General features: G+C 44.1%; 1 long non-coding RNA gene across 1 annotated transcript in view; it reads left to right on the top strand.

The window, feature by feature from the left end:
- Nucleotides 1–10,472, top strand: part of LOC118687481 (uncharacterized) — a 33,141-nt gene extending 22,669 nt beyond the window's left edge. Inside the window, exons 2-3 of the long non-coding RNA XR_004980333.1 lie at nt 8,346–8,398; nt 10,332–10,472. This is a non-coding gene — a long non-coding RNA (uncharacterized LOC118687481). The remainder of the gene's footprint in view (nt 1–8,345; nt 8,399–10,331) is intronic.
- Nucleotides 10,473–16,031: the final 5,559 nt, after the last annotated feature.

Raw genomic sequence — 16,031 nt, 5'->3', positions numbered from 1 at the left:
CCTGCAGGGGCACAGGGCTTTGCTAAGGCCCCCGTGCACTTCTGTGCAGGAATTCCCAGCCCTTCAGCTGGAGGAAATGAGTTTATCTTCAGCCATGTCAGTCCAGTTTCAGCCAAGAAGCTGATACACTTCAATCCTTCAAGTTCTGTACGAGTCTTAAGGCACAAGACACCTTGAGAGAGCTTTTGTTCCTCAGGAAATCCGGGATTTTCAGAGTCTCCTCTTCGCTAATGCTCCTGCATTGCTTTAACTCAGTGAAACCACATTTCCCACAAGTTCTCCACTCTGGGCTGCAGAGGGGTGTGCACCTCCTGGAGCAGGAGAGAAGAGAGGCTGATTTTAAATCTGAAACCAGATTTCCCCCAAGTTCTCTGGCAGAGGGGTGTGCACCTCCTGGAGCAGGAGAGAAGAGGGGCTGAGCAGGGGGACCCTGCATATGGGCACCCACCACAGCTGAGACACAGCCAGGGGAAAGGTGGGACCCGCTTGGCAGGGCAGGGAAGCAGCACACTAGAAAATAAAAGGGCATGATATTCTAGACATAGACATATTTTAAACTAGGGGAAAAAAAAAATCCTTGTTTGATTATCTTGCCTTTACTCAAGGCAGAGTGAAAGTGAGAGAGCCCTGGATTTAAGGTTTTGACTCCTCTCTCTGGGCCAGCCCTGCTCAGCCCAGTCCAGTGGGCCAGCATTTCTCCCCAGGCTCAGGGGAAACGCCAGGAGAGCTGTTCCTAGCCTGGAAGCAGGTGCCACCATCCCAGGAGAGAGGACACTGCCTGCCCTGCAGGGACTGGGTGCTGTGAGCATGGTTTGGTCCCTGCCTGCTCAGGACCCAGGTCCCAGCAGTGTCCTGAGCCCTGTGACCCTGCAGACTCACCCCAGTGTGGGTTTGTTGGGCTTGCTGAATTTTCCTGCTGTGCTCTGTGATGTGCAAAGGCTGGGGAGCCACCCAGGGCACTCAGGCTGGGGCACCTCCAAAATGTAAGGACCTTTCCAAAAACAGCCTTTGGGGTGGCCACTTCACATCTCCAAACACATCCTATGTCCTGCCAGTAAATACATAACCTGTCAGTAAATAACAGTCAGTTTTTGCACATTAAATCAATACAGATTGCCCTTTGCAAAACACCTGTTCTGGAATATCTGGGAGCTCTCCAGGAAAGACAGCAGCCAACAAAAAGCCAGCCACCAGCACTCCTGCCCTACAGCTATGCCAGGATACTGCTAGGGATACACCACAGGATACACCACACACGAGAGGCGATGGTGCAGGGGCAGATTTTACATTTTGGCCCCTTAGATCTTTTATATCTGTCTTAACAAAAGAAAGCAGGTGGGCATGAGAGTGACTGATGCCATGTTGGTGGGCACAAAGGAGCACACTGCCCACAGTGGGAACCCCTGCACATGGAGGTGCAGGTGAGCCAGCTGAAACAAGGTCTCGCCACCAAAAGGGTGGTGGACCTCCTCATTCTCCTTTGAGCCCTTTATATTTATGTTTTTCCTGACTGTCTTGGGTTTTCTTCTTTCTTAAAAAAAGTAGTAATACTTTAAATAATGTAAATATTATAAATAATGTAAATAAACATAATATGAAATAATATAAATAAATATAATTTAAATAATGTAAATTTGAACCCATTACATTTATGCTTATCCTGACTTTCTTGGGTTTTCTTCTTTTTTAAAAAAGTAGTATTACTTTAAATAATATAAATAATATAAATAAACGTACTATGAAATAATATAAATAAACACAATATGAAATAATATAAATAATTATAATATAAATAATATAGATTTGAACCCATTATATTTATGCTTTTCCTGACTTTCTTGGGTTTTCTTCTTTTTAAAAAAAGTAGTACTACTTTAAATAATGTAAATAATATAAATAATGTAAATAAACATAATATGAAATAATATAAATAAATATAATTTAAATAAATATAATTTAAATAATATAAATTTGAACCCGTTACATTTATGCTTATCCTGACTTTCTTGGGTTTTCTTCTTTTTTAAAAAAGTAGTAATACTTTAAATAATGTAAATAATATAAAGAAATGTAATATGAAATAATATAAATAAACACAATATGAAATAATATAAATAAATATAATTTAAATAATATAAATTTGAACCCATTACATTTATGCTTCTCCTGACTTTCTTGGGTTTTCTTCTTTTTTAAAAAAGTAGTACTACTTTAAATAATGTAAATATTATAAATAATGTAAATAAACATAATATGAAATAATATAAATAAATATAATATGAAATAATATAAATAAATATAATTTAAATAATATAAATAAATATAATATAAAGACTATAAATATAAAGCAATAAACAATAGTTTATTGGTTTATATTTTTCATCTACATTAAGAGGGGTCCTTTCCCTATCACAATTGCAAAGATAGCTTCCAGCTGAATACATCATTTGCCAGAAAGTGTTGACATATTCCAATGCTTACAGAAGCCACTTCACATATCCAACAGTGCACAGTAGTTGGATTTGCTTCTACCCGAGCAAGCCAGGGTGTCCCATTACTTTAATGGACAAAAATAACCTTAACACAGAAATATAGGAGCAGAAGAGAGTTCAGGCTTCATCTGGGCCACAGGCTGTCCACAGAGATATTGTTATATTGTTATTTCCAGAGCCTCTTGTTTCACTATTCCTCAGTTGGTACAACAGCTGTCAACACTCTTGTTTTGAATTTCACACATTTGCTTATCAGAAACCAATAGAAATACTCAACCACTTGAAGTGGTGCACAAGGCAAGTATTATTATTGTTGTTTTTTTTTTTTTTAATCAAGGAGTGGCCTAAAATATGGGTTGCAGATGAGGTTAACCCACATAGTTTTAAATGGACCTATAGCATAACTCAATAAAAACTCCAGCTGGCTAAGATGTGACTGTAATAATGAAAAAGAATTCAAGGATAATGATACATTTATTTTGAAACAAACCTGACACACTTATTTGTCAGAAAGACAAAAAGCTCTAAATGCTTCATTCTGTAATTTGCATGCCCATAAACTGACCCAGGCAGCAAATTCCCATGAATTTATGAGGTATCTGGATTTTTTTCTAGGCTGGTGGTGATATTCACAAGGAAAGCCCTAGCATTAACATTTTCACTGTTTGTATATCACATTTAAACACAAAAAGGACTTGAAAGTTTAAATGTGATATACAAACAGCTCCCTGCTCACCTGTGTGGTGGTGTCCACAGGGGTCCCAGGACCAGGGAAGAGATGAGAATCTTGACTCCAGGTTTCAGAAGGCTGATTTGTTACTTTATGATATATATGATATAAAAAGAAAATTATATATTAAAACTCTACTTAAAGAATAGAAGGAAGGATTTCATCAGAAGGCTTGAAAGGAATGGAATGATAATAAAATCTTGACTGACCAGAGTCCCGAGACAGCTGGGCTGTGATTGATCATTAATTAAAAACAACCAGATGAGACCAATCACAGATGTACCTGTTGCATTCCACAGCAGCAGATAATCATTGTTTTTCTTTTCCTCTGAGGCTTCTCAGCTTCTCAGGAGAAAAAAATCCTAACGAAAGGATTTTTCATAAAACGTGTCTGTGACAGCTCCCAGCTCTAACCCCAGCCCTGCTCCTGTGAGCAGCTCCCTGCTGACCTGCTCCTCCCAGAGGTCAGGCCACTGCTCACAGAGCATCCCCTGGAGCCCTGGAACTACATGCCAAGCTCTACTTATGCTTAACAACCCTCGAGAAAGTCAGATTTCTTTTTTCTTTTTTTTTTTTTTTTTTGCCTGCCAGGTTCCTCCTGCAGCCTATTTTGGGGTGAAACTGAGGTTTTTCTAAGGAGAGCAGAGCCTGCAGCTCTGCCTTCACCCCACACACCAGGAGGGAAGGCAGAGCTGCCAAGAGGAGTCACCTCCAGACGAGTCTACCATCATTATGCAATGGAAGGAGGCGTGCTGAGCAAGGAGGGAGAGACAGCTCAGAGGCACAGCTTCCTCCTGAAGGCTCCAAAACTCACCAAGAGTTGGTTTCTCTGGTCAAAAACGCCCCTCTTTTGGGGAGGAGCACAGCCCTGTGTGGTGGTGTTCACAGGGGTCACAGGATGAGGGAAGAGATGAGAATCTTGACTCCATGTTTCAGAAAGCTGATTAATTATTTTATGATATATGTTATATTAAAAGAAAATGATATATTAAGACTACACTAAAGAAGAAAATAAAGGATTTCATCAGAAGGCTAGCAAGGAAAGGAAAGGAATGATTATAAAGTCTTGTGACTGACCAGAGAGTCTGAGACAGGTGGACTGTGATTGGCCATTAATTAGAAACAACCACATGAGACCAATCAAAGGTGCAACTGCACAGCAGCAGATAACCATTGTTTACATTTCATTTCTGAGGCCTCTCAGCTTCTCAGGAGAAAAATCCTAGCAGAAGGATTTTGTATAAAATATATCTGTGACAGCCCTACATGGGCTTTGCTGGTCTGCCCCTCCAGTGGGACAGCACACGAGGTGCCAGCAGCTGAGGAAGCAGCAGCCAGAGCTGTTTGGTGCCTCTGGAGCTCCCTGGTGAAAGGAGGCAGCCTAAGGGATTCAATGTGTGCCTCCAATGTGCTGCCTGTTAAAGGCTGCAAGGACAGGAAATGCTTTCCAGACACACCAGCCAGCTCCAAGGGAATTGCAGCCCTGTAGGATGTCAGACACGTCATGCCAATGCCATAAGTGTGACCAGACAGCAGTTTTCATTCAGAAAACAGATGACTGAGGTCAAGAAAATCCAAAGAAACACATCACCCTTTTAATTCCTCTTACCCCCTGTAATTTTTTTTTTCTGGGCATTTGGGAAACAGGCTTCAGGAGAAGCTCTGAGGAGTGGAGTCATGCAAAATCAATTGTCTCCAGCTTTCAGAGGGTGGGAAACAGCTAAAACCTTGCCACATCTTTGGTGAGCACCAAGAAAGGGGTGCAGAGGTGGCACAGAGCTCGAGCACAGGCCTGGTGCTGGTGCCCTGGGCCCCTGAACCCCGCAGAGCTGCCAGCACAGCCCCAGGAATGAGGGACTGAGGGAATGAGGAGGTGCTGTCCCAGGGACACAGCAGGGTTGTTCTGCCAGGAAGGATTTCAAAGCAGAAGCCTGTCAGGGAAAAACAGAGAAGGCAGAAGAGTTGCTTACTTCCTGCAAGATTATTGTACTTTAGCAAACAAAACAAAAAAAACCCAAATAAAAAGGTATTTTTTCCTATCCTGTTTGGGGCACACACACAACAAAGAGCAGATGGAGCCAGGGGCATCCTACAAGGCTGTAGTGAGCCAAACCCCAAGGAGTGCAGGGATGGCAGCAAACCCTGAGCCCTGGGCTCAGCAGCATCTCTGCTCCTGTAACTCTGACTTCACCTGGCACTGGGATGCTCCTCCTCCCCTTCCTCAGCTTCAGGAACCCCCTTCCATTCCCTGTCCCAGTTTAGGAGAGGTAACCAATTGTTCTTATTCCTATTTCCTATTTGTTCACTCTGCACTTCCCTAAGCCCAAAAGCACTGCTGTATTTGTTGGTTTTGGTGCCAGAGGAGCTCCCCTGGAGGGGCAGGGTAGGTGGCCTTGGACAGGAGCACTGCTCTGCGCAGGGAGGATCAGAGCTTGGCTATGCTCATTTAAATGCCTCCAGCTTTGTCAGCAGGCAAAGCCAGCCAGCTCCAGGGGTGACCCCAGCCCAGAGGGACTGAACACCATGGAGGTGAGGCTGTGCAAGGCCTTACAGCAATGACCCTCCTGCTTTAGGTGTGCTGGGCAAGGGGGGTGATTCAGGCTTGGCTCAGGGCTGCATCCAGGCTTGGCCTCAAGCTGCAAGAGGAGCTGTGCCCAAATCCTTGAGAGCCCAGACCAAGGTCTGGACGGAATTGTCACCCAGTCTGTCACTGATGTGTTTTATGAAAAATCCTTTCCTTAGGATTTTTCCTCCAGAGAAGCTGAGAGGCCTCAGGAACAAAATGTAAACAATGATTATCTGCTGCTGTGGAATGCAACAGGTGCATCTGGGATTGGTCTCATGTGGTTGTTTCTAATTAATGGCCAATCACAGCCCAGCTGTCCAGACTGTCTCGGTCAGTCACAAGCCTTTGTTATCACTCCTTTTCTATTCTTAGCTGGCCTTCTGATGAAATCTTTTCTTCTATTCTTTTAGTATAGTTTTAATATAATATATATCATAAAATAATAAATCAAGCCTTCTGAAACATGGAGTCAACATTCTCACCTCTTCCCTCATCCTGGGACCCCTGTGAACACCACCACACCAGTCCCTCCTTTTTGCTGCTCCTGTTGCATTTTACAGTCACCAAGGTGACTTTCTCCCCGCTCAGCTCCCAAGATGTGCCTCCCCAAAGTGGGCTGCTTGTCCCCCCAGCAGAAAATAGTCACAGCAGCAGCAGAGGGTGTGGGGGCAGATGCTTTTTGGGCATAAGAACTGGCAGTTTTTAGAGCCTCCAAATGAGTAGGTGACTGTGCTGAGGCTCTTTCTCCCACCACAAATCACGAAGCCAAATATCTCGGTCGCACTGCATGTCTGCAGCAGTTCCTTCTCCAGGGCTGGCTAGTGTGGGAAGGAAGGGCTCTGTTGGCACACAGCTTGCCCAATCTCTTGCCTGTGTGTGGTCAAACTTGAGGGGACCATGTGTTCAAGATGCACAATGTGGGCAGGGCCCTTCTGCCACTTCTAGCCTGCTTGGCTTCATCTGGGACACCCAGAGCAAACACGGACCTGCCTGCAGCCAGGCAAATCCTGCAGGGATCTGGGCACTTGGAGAGCCCTGCTCAGGCAGGGCAGATTCTTGTCTGCATCCCCCCCTGGATCCCTGCATCCCCCTTGTCTGCTTCTAGAGAAGAGAGGGAAACCCATCAGCTGCAGGTAATAGAAGCAGCTGAACCTGTGTGCCCTGTAACCCACAAGGGAAAGGCCTTTTCCAGTGGAACAGATGGCTTTAGGTGCCATTTAAAGCAGCTCCTGCTTTACCCAAGAAAGCCTCACAAACTTTCAGTGTGGATTACACAAGCAGTTTATAAAACAGAGAGTCTGGCAACATGTCTCCAACACCACAGAAAGCCTTTTTAAGCAAAGCTGAACAAGAGGAGTCCAAACCAGCCCCTGTGTCCTTCAAATTCAAGCAGTGCAGGTGACTTAAGCTACCTGTGGCTGAACTTGAGGCTGAAACTGCTGCTTCTCCTGCTGTTCCTCTGCTCCCACTCGTGGTAACTCAGTCAGTGGAGACTTTTTGGCAATGTGTAACAGCATGGCTCCCTTGCTCCTCATGAGCTGTAAAGACCAAAAATGCAAAGGCAAAAAGTGAAGGGATTTCAGAAGAGCAATCACACAAGCAGAAGTTGCCATTGATGTCATGACTTGAAACTTTTCAGTCTAGCCAGTGACTTAGCATGGGCTGCCTCAGCCCCTTAGCACCTTCCTGTACATTATTTTCTTCAGGGACCTGAGCAATGGGAGCTAGCAAGAGCTGCCAGACACTCTCTTCTTTCTTTTTCAGTCATATGAACACCAGAGTTAAAACCAACATGTGCATTAGACCTGCAAATGGTCACAAGTTTGCAGAAGACAGACAATTCCTCATCATGTTTAGTGAAAAGGCCCTACACACAGGAAAAAACAAAAAAAAGGAATTATTTGTTCCCTTCCAGTCAAAAAAATCAAAGCAGTGAAAGTGATAAGACAGTCAGACTTTGTTAGAATAATCAGTATGGACAGAGGAAAGATTGGCTTGAATGAAATTTGGAGAGAAAAATGTCCTCCCATCCTTCCTCCATGCAGAGTTGTACAACCACTGCCATTGCAGAGGTGACAGCTTTGAGAAGAGCCAGGGCTGGCTTTCAATGCTCAGCTGATGGAAACACATGCATGCAACAGGTGAACACAAAAATGCAGAGGAAATGAAAACTAAACCCAGGAGTACAAACCAGAGTGGAGGAAAGAGAGCAGGGTCAAGGCAAGAGGCTGCCAGCAGTGAAAGGAAGGCTGCAGTTTTGGCTCGCTGCTTAAACCAGGCTTAAGAAAGCCTGGTTCTGACAAAAGGACATCTCCAACTACACCAGGTTGCCCAAAGCCCCACCCAGCCTGGACTTGAATGTTTCTGGGGATGGGGCATCTCCCCCTTACCCTGGGCAATCTGGGCCAGTTTTTCACCACCCTCACTGTGGTGAAAAACTGGCCTCACTTCTTCCTCATATCTAACTTAGTTCAACTCTCTTTCAGTTTAGAACCATTATCCCTTGTCCTATCATGGCAGGCTGTGCTAAAAAGTTTGTCCTCAATCTTTCTTCCAGGCCCCCTGTGATGCTGAAAGGACAGGATGGGGTCTCTGCAGAGGCTTTGCTGGGTGAGTGCAAAGCACTGGGGAAACATGGATAAATCAGCAAAACTGATGGAGCAAACTGTTCTCACACATTTGAAAGCAAAGCGACTGAAATGTAGCTGCTGTTACAGGATGGGACTGCATGTTATGGAAGTATTTTCATACCTGAAGGTATTTTCACAGGATAACAAATTGGTGCAAATTTTCAGTCTCCGTATTTCCCGTTTCTCAGACCAGATTTCTGGTGGCTCTTTCTGCATCGAGTGTTTCCACAGGTGTTCTTTATCTTTCCAACCTTCCTGCTAACACACAGAAGGAAAACAGAGGGAAATCATGGCAAATAAAGGATTTGCAGGGGTATAACTCTTCTTACCTCAGCGTGGCCCCTTCTGTCTTGTACCCTGGTGACAGTGAGCCAGGGCTGGAGCGTGTTTGGAGCCTGCTGGGGTTGGTCAGTGCTGTGGACAAGGCTCTGAACAGCCCTGCCTCCTGCCCAGAGAGCAGGAGCTGAGTCCTTTCCATGCCTGTGCCTCATGCCACACAACTCAGAAAGGCATGCAGAAGTGCAAATACCCAACCATCACTTAAACAGCCTGAAGGACCATTCCTGAGGAGATAAAGGGTGAGAGAGAAGCGTCAAGATGAGGGCAGTGAGTTTTGTGAGTGTAGCCTTAAAGTAAATATTTGAACAGCAAGCTGGAATTCAGCCAGCTGGAGCATTTTATTCAAAAGGAAGCATCTTAGGGATAGCTGAAGCTGGCATCAGGGTGGTACAGGGGAATTAACCACGTCCTGGCCACAACCAGGACTGAAGGGTTTGGGCAAAGCAAGGGAATGACTCAAACTACAACATGAGGAAGGAAGATACAGCCATAATTAGACATAATTTCAGCATGATGGTGGTTTTCAGGCCAAAAATAAAACCAACAAGTCTTCCAACTGAGTATGCACAGGGCATAAAAACATTAGAAAGATGTTTAGAACATGTTATTCATCATTTAGGAAGATGTTTAGATCTTTAGCAACAAAAAGCTGCATGAAGGCAGAAAAGGACTTCATGACAGAAGAAATCTGTTTCTCTGAGGGTGGTTGTACAGCCCCCAGTGGTTTCAGTGGAGCAGGCATTCAGGCTGTTTGCTGTAGCCTCAGACTCCACATAAACAGGAGGATGTGGTTTTCATGTCAGGGATGATGAATGGGGAATCTCTTCCTAGAGCCAATTCACCCCATCCCTTCTAGGGAGTCAAAGAGAGCAAAATTGGCTTTTTTACAGCTGAATTGGAACAAGTGCCAGTTTTGGGCCATAGGGATGGTGCTGGTTTGCGTGCTTGCTCTCCCCTGTTTGAGAAATGCTGGGGAAACAACAGTCCTTGGTTTCTGGGTGCATTCCTTTAGAGGTGGAGAAGGATGGAGCTTGCAGCCTTTGACAAGGAAGACAGAACAGAACCTACAACAAGAGAAGGAAACACTTGCAGGTGTTTTTCCTTCCAGATGCCCATTCAAACATTTCAGCTAACATTAAAAAAAAAAAAAAAAAAAAAAAGCTTAAAACAGACTAACCAAAATCACTTTTAATCAGGTTTTGTTTCCATGGCACCTTTGATGTCATAAGCTTAATGGCTCTTTGGTTATCCATGGAGTCTTCCAGGAAAAAAAAAGAAAAAAAAAAAGGCTAGACAACCTGAATGCCAAATGTTGAATACACCTTTAAAAATATCCTTTCTGAAAACTTTTCAGGTCTCCCTTCTCTTTTAAGAGCCAAGAGAAACCAAAAAATCCAACCAGGAATTTCCCCCTCCCACAAGCCCCCACCCTGCACATCAATGGAAATCTTTGCAGAGAAGTAGGAATAAATATGGAGACCCACAAATACATTATTAAACTGCAACGGAAATGCATAAAAAGACTGCTATAAAAATAGCCATAAACCTTTTTTTTTTTTTTTTTAATTCTACAGATGCAAACTCTCAAGAAACATCTTTCTGTCAAAACTGAAACAGATTGTGGTGTTCAGCAGCACATTTCCCTGCTAGGGAAACATTCTTGGTACAGTATTTTTGCTCTTTGTCTGATGTTTTTTCCAAGGATTTTCTGATTAAACGTGGTGATGATGGATGACAGCAGTCACACTACGGTTGCTATTAACACACACAAGCCTTGCCAGAGGTGAAGTAGATGTAATTTGCTTTTTTTTAAAAGCTTGTGCTCAATAATACTTTCACTGCCTGATCTGGCACCTGTAGTCAAGCAACATTCCCAGTTCCATCAGCCCTTAAGGTCCTGGTTAGATTTTTTGTATGAAAAAACCAAAAGGGGCAGACCTTTGGCTTGATGGTTTTCTGGGATCTCTGCCACAGTTTGGAGAGCAGCATATTCCCCTACCTGGTGGTTTTGGTGTGTGTGGGAAAGGAAATAAATCTTCAGATGACTTGCTGCTGGACACTAGCATTATCACGGAATGTACTCAAAAATAAGAAAAGTCCTTATCCTGACTGCTTCTTTGAAGGGCAGAGGGTAATGATTTTTACATGCTGACAGTAAAATACACAGCAAAGGTACACTGTACTAACTTCAGTGGAAGGAACAACTTAAAAATTCTAATCTGAAAAGGAAAGCTTGATAAAGCTCTGAGTAAGAGATGTAAAACATGCATATCAAATGCTATTTGTACAACATATCAACAAAATAAAGCAACTCTTGGAAATGGCCGGTGGGGGAAAGGGCCAGCGATTCCCTGATGTGGAACCTGGACAGGATCAACCTCTGTGGGAGCCTGTAGGGATTTTGGATTGGTGGAACCCCTTGGCAATGGCACTTAGGGGCAGCAGATGCTCTCTGAGTCAGAGGAAATGAGGACATGTGAGGGAAAACAACTTGGGGACAGCAAGGGCAGTGGAAGAAAAGGAGGGGAGGAGGTGCCCCAGTCAGAGCCAAGGCTGCTCTGCAGGATGGGGTGGGGACCATGGGGAAACAAAGTGTCCTGCTGTGAGGAATGAGGCCCAGGGGGGATGCAGGGATCCAGGGAGGGGATGCAGGGATCCAGGGAGGGGATGCAGGGATCCAGGGAGGGGATGCAGGGATCCAGGGAGGGGATGCAGGGATCCAGGGAGGGATGCAGGGACCCAGGGAGGGGATGCAGGGACCCAGGGAGGGGATGCAGGGACCCAGGGAGGGATGCAGGGACCCAGGGAGGGGATGCAGGGACCCAGGGGGGGATGCAGGGACCCACAGAGGATGCAGAGGCCCAGTGCAGCCCGTGGCAAAAGTGCTGACAGTGGAGCAGGTGGATGCCAGAGCAAGCTGGATTCTCCTAGAGAGAGAGGGCCCTGCTTCCAGGGACAGAGAGAGACAGGGAGCCCTTCCCTCCAAAGCAGAGCAGCCCAGCCTCAGAGGACTGCACCCCATGGGCCAGTGGCTCACTCCCCAGCAGTTCTGGGTGGTTTTTGCCCATTGGAGGGGCTCACATTGCAGCAGTTTTGGCAGGACTGCTGCTGCTGAGATTGGAGCCAGGCTGGAGAAGTTCATGGAGAACTGGCTCCCAAGGGAGGGGCCCCATGGCACAGCAGAGAAACAACTCCTCTGTCAGAGTGAACAGAAGACCTCGAGTGATGAACTGCCCCAAACCCCCTGCCCTGTTGGTGGGAAGGAAGGAGAAGCTGAGGGGGGAAAAGGTACTTTCAAGGCTTATTTCACTTCTCATTATCCTCCTCTGACTCTGTTAATAATAAATCTACTTTACATCTTTAAATTTGAGCCTGCTTTGCCCTCAGAGAGTTGTTTCCCAGTCCTCATCTCAACTCCTGAGTCCTGTGTTAAACTTTTCCCCCTCCTCTGCCCAGCTGAGAACAAGAGAGGGTGAGAGAACAGCTTTTGTGGGTGCCTGGCATTTGGCCAGTGCCAAACCACGAGATCATCTCCCTAACCTTGTGGCATTATGGAAAAAAAAGAAGCATGTAGCTACAATGTACTGAAAGACAGAAAGAAAGCCTCCTTGTATTTTGATAATCCTTCTTTTTAGAGATTTTGTGTGGCTTGTGTTTTGCACAATGGGATGGATTTTTTAATATAAATATATTATTTATATCTACATATAAATAAATAAATATTTATATAGTTACATATAAATATATTATTTATGTAAACATTTAAAATAGATAAATATATAAATAACACATTTCTAAACATATATAAATATATTACTTATGTATGTTTATATACTCATGCATATATAAGCCCTTATTAGAATTATGTTCTTTAAGAAATACCACATGGCACTTTTGTCACTGGGAACTCTTCTAGGTAAGAGTTCCATGATTAAAATGCAGACATTAATGTTCATTCATGTTCATGTGCATGAATGTGCAGAGCCATGGTCAGGTTTTAAAATGTTCCTATTCATCCTGTTTCAAACCAAATATTTCCAGACAAAAAAGATTAACAGACACATTAAAGTCCCAATCAATGCAGCTATGTGAAGTGTCTCATAAACAGGAGCATGCCTAAGTCACACCTAGAGGGGTGCTTTCCAAAGTACTCTTGGATATGAGAACATGCCTTATAAATTACTTTATAAGAGAAGGATAAGGAAAAATTATTTTGTCTCTGTACCTGATATTGGGAACCACTGACAGCTGAGCTGGGTGAAAGCTGGTTGCTGACATACCTTAAAGCTCTGTTAGATATGGCACTTACAAGGCAAAGCCAAGCAAAACATGCCTCCCTGTTAAGTTAATAAGAAGTCCATATAACTACAAATCTTGTGAAGTTATGCATATCTGTCTTCTATTTGGAAAATGAGTCCCTGATTAAAGACAGAGGGCAGGACCCTGTAGGAATCCAGATCCATGACTGGAGCAAGTGGAAGCCCCAAATAATCCAGAATTTTTAAAAGCATGTTGTTATCATCATTACACACATCCCCATCTGCACACACTGACTTATACTAACTTTTTTGGGTTTTTGTTTTTTTGGTAATTGTAAGTAAAATAAGAGTCTTTCAAAGGAAAAAAAAATAAGTCTTACTGAAAGCTGCAAGTTAACTTTTCCATCTTGAAAGTATTATCCTCCTTCTATTCTTCTTAGTCATGATTTCTACCTCCTCAGACTTGTCTTAGCCACTCTTTCCCTCCTGCTTTCTTTCTGTCTTGGAGATGAATGGGTTTCAGGAATGAATTTCAGAGCAGTCTGAAAGAAAAAAAAAAAAATCCCTTCCAGATTGGCTATTTTTCTCTTAAACCCAACAAATGCATATTGCAGGCAGTTCAGCAAACTGGCCATAAAAGAACCAGTCTTTCATCTCTGTGCTACCTTTCCAGCTGCACTTGCAGCCACATCAGAAGCAGTTGGCAGACTTCAGTCAGCACCCCTTTCTTGAGGAGCCAGCACTTTCTGCAGCACAAATTCACCTTTGTTGAAGATGAATATCCAAAGATGTCCTTACAAACACGCCACTTTTCCCCATTCTTCCATCACTTATTTGTTTCTGCTGATATTCTGGTTTTTCCCTTAAGGGCAAAATTAATTTTCTTCTTGTTTAAATCTTCTCTGGAACAGAACAGAGTCAACCACCCTCTGGTTTCATGGTCAGTGGAGGGATTCCTGCACCTTTTCTCTCTGCACCACTCACTTTACAGCACTTTTTGTCTCCCACAGCACGTTCTTTTGAAGATCCCAACTCAATGCTTCACCTTAAAACAACCCCCTTTCCTCTTATCCATTCTCCACCCCTGCCTCCCTTCCACCCAATCAGGAGAGTATTAAAAGTAACCTTTTTTCCTCAAACCCACTCAGCATTTCTGCCCAAGTTAGATGAAGAATATAAGTTTTCTATTCCCATTTTAAAGTTTTCCCTTTAAACTGCTTTTTCCTTTGCCTGTTCCAGAGATACAATTTCTCTTATGTTAATTGTCCTCTGTCCTAAAGTTCAGTGTAAGATCAAATATTCAAAGGTTCAGCAGAAGATCAAATATTCACTTTAAGTGCCATATCTATTCAAAGGTACCAAGTAGCTCCGAGTTCTCCCAGATTTACATCACAGTAACAGAGAAAATCTGGACTCAAAGCCCCAGAGAGATGTCAGTGCCACAGATGTCATTGTTGTTTGCATGTACTACAGTGCCCTGATAAAAACCACGTGGCTCTGACTTACACAGTGACCTCAGAGATTTTCCTTCCCCAGACACATAAAATGCACATAAGGAGAAAATAAGGGCATGGCTAACAGAGAGGCAAGCTGAACAGCAGCAGCTTCAGGCTGAGCAGTTTCTGTTTGCTCCACTTTTGTAGGAGATCTAGGAGTGGCCAAGTGGAAGACAGAAAGCACCAACTGCACCACAGCCCAGCCAGGAGCTCAGGAGTGCCAGACTGCCATGCAGATTTTTGCTGGTTTGTTTAGAAATTAAACCCAAGAGAGCAACAAACACTCAGCTTGGTACACCTCAGATCAAATCCTTTGTTGTCCTCCACATGTACCAGTACAGGACTGATCCCATCACCTTTAGAAGAGCACCTTGTGTAATGATTACAGTAAGGAATGAGGAGCTGAGAGCCCTAGGTTGTGGTCTTAGCTCTGTTTGAAATTCTTCCCCAAAGAGGGAAATGCAAGAGTTTGGAGAGTTGGCTGGCAGGCACTGCACTGGCTCCTGGAGCAGGCTGTGATTTGCACTGGCTGGTGTGACCAAGGCTCCACTGCTCCTGCCTCACAAGCCCTGCTCTATTTGCTTTCCTAGCAAGAAGAATGCCTGTGCTTCTTTGCTTAAACCTGCTAGTTTGAGCAAAAGTACAGGCTGGCCACTGTCCTGGAGGAATGAGACCATGAGCTGCTGAGAGGAGAGGGGTCAGTCTGTGCCTCCAGCTCACGCCTGCAGGGTTTGTCAGGATGAGGAACAGCATGATACAACCTGCAGGGAGCTGCCTTTTCATCATGGAACACGAGCAGGCTGACAGAGCTCTCCTGAGTGAGACCTTTACACAGGTACTCAAACCCAGCCATTCATAATGGACTGAATTGAATTGAACACTGGCTGGTGTACTGCTACTAGTTTCACCCTCCCAACACTTTCCAAAAGCTGGAGTTTTATAAACCCTCTTTATCTGACTCATGATTGCTTCAGATCGATCCCAACAGCCTTTACAATATTTGAATGCTCTGTAATTTCATTAGTCTGGCTTTTTTTCACAGACATTTTTGCTGTGTTCTGATGATATTAGAGTAAATCAGGCAACCTTGCACTGGCTTTTTGGTGATGACCATCCAGCAAGTAAAACAACAACAACAAAAATGGAAACCAGAAGTCAAGAGACTGTGATGCTGCTTTTTAAAGTTTTTCTATACCCAGGATGTCAGCCACATAACTTCTCCCCTTTTTAATGGCCTTATGTAACCAAAGCCCTTTTCACATGTTTGGGGCAGTACTTACAGCACTGTAATGTATTTGAGGGACTGCTTGTCCACACAACAAGCATTCCCTAAAATGTGCTCAGGGGTCTGACTCACAAAAGGGAATGGTTTATTTTATGATCCTTTTCGTGGCTGCTGCCTCCAGTTGTCCTTTGAACATCTCTGCAGAGCTGCCTCAGTCACCAATTTGCAGTGAAGGAAATCCAGGCTTGGTACAACTTCACCTCAGTGCAAAGCACAGACTGTGAGCAGCTGCCA

Source organism: Molothrus ater, chromosome 6, assembly GCF_012460135.2.
Source record: "Molothrus ater isolate BHLD 08-10-18 breed brown headed cowbird chromosome 6, BPBGC_Mater_1.1, whole genome shotgun sequence".
NCBI classification, from domain to species: Eukaryota; Metazoa; Chordata; class Aves; order Passeriformes; family Icteridae; genus Molothrus; species Molothrus ater.
Note: the sequence above shows the minus strand (reverse complement) of the source record. Positions and strands in the feature narration are given on the sequence as shown.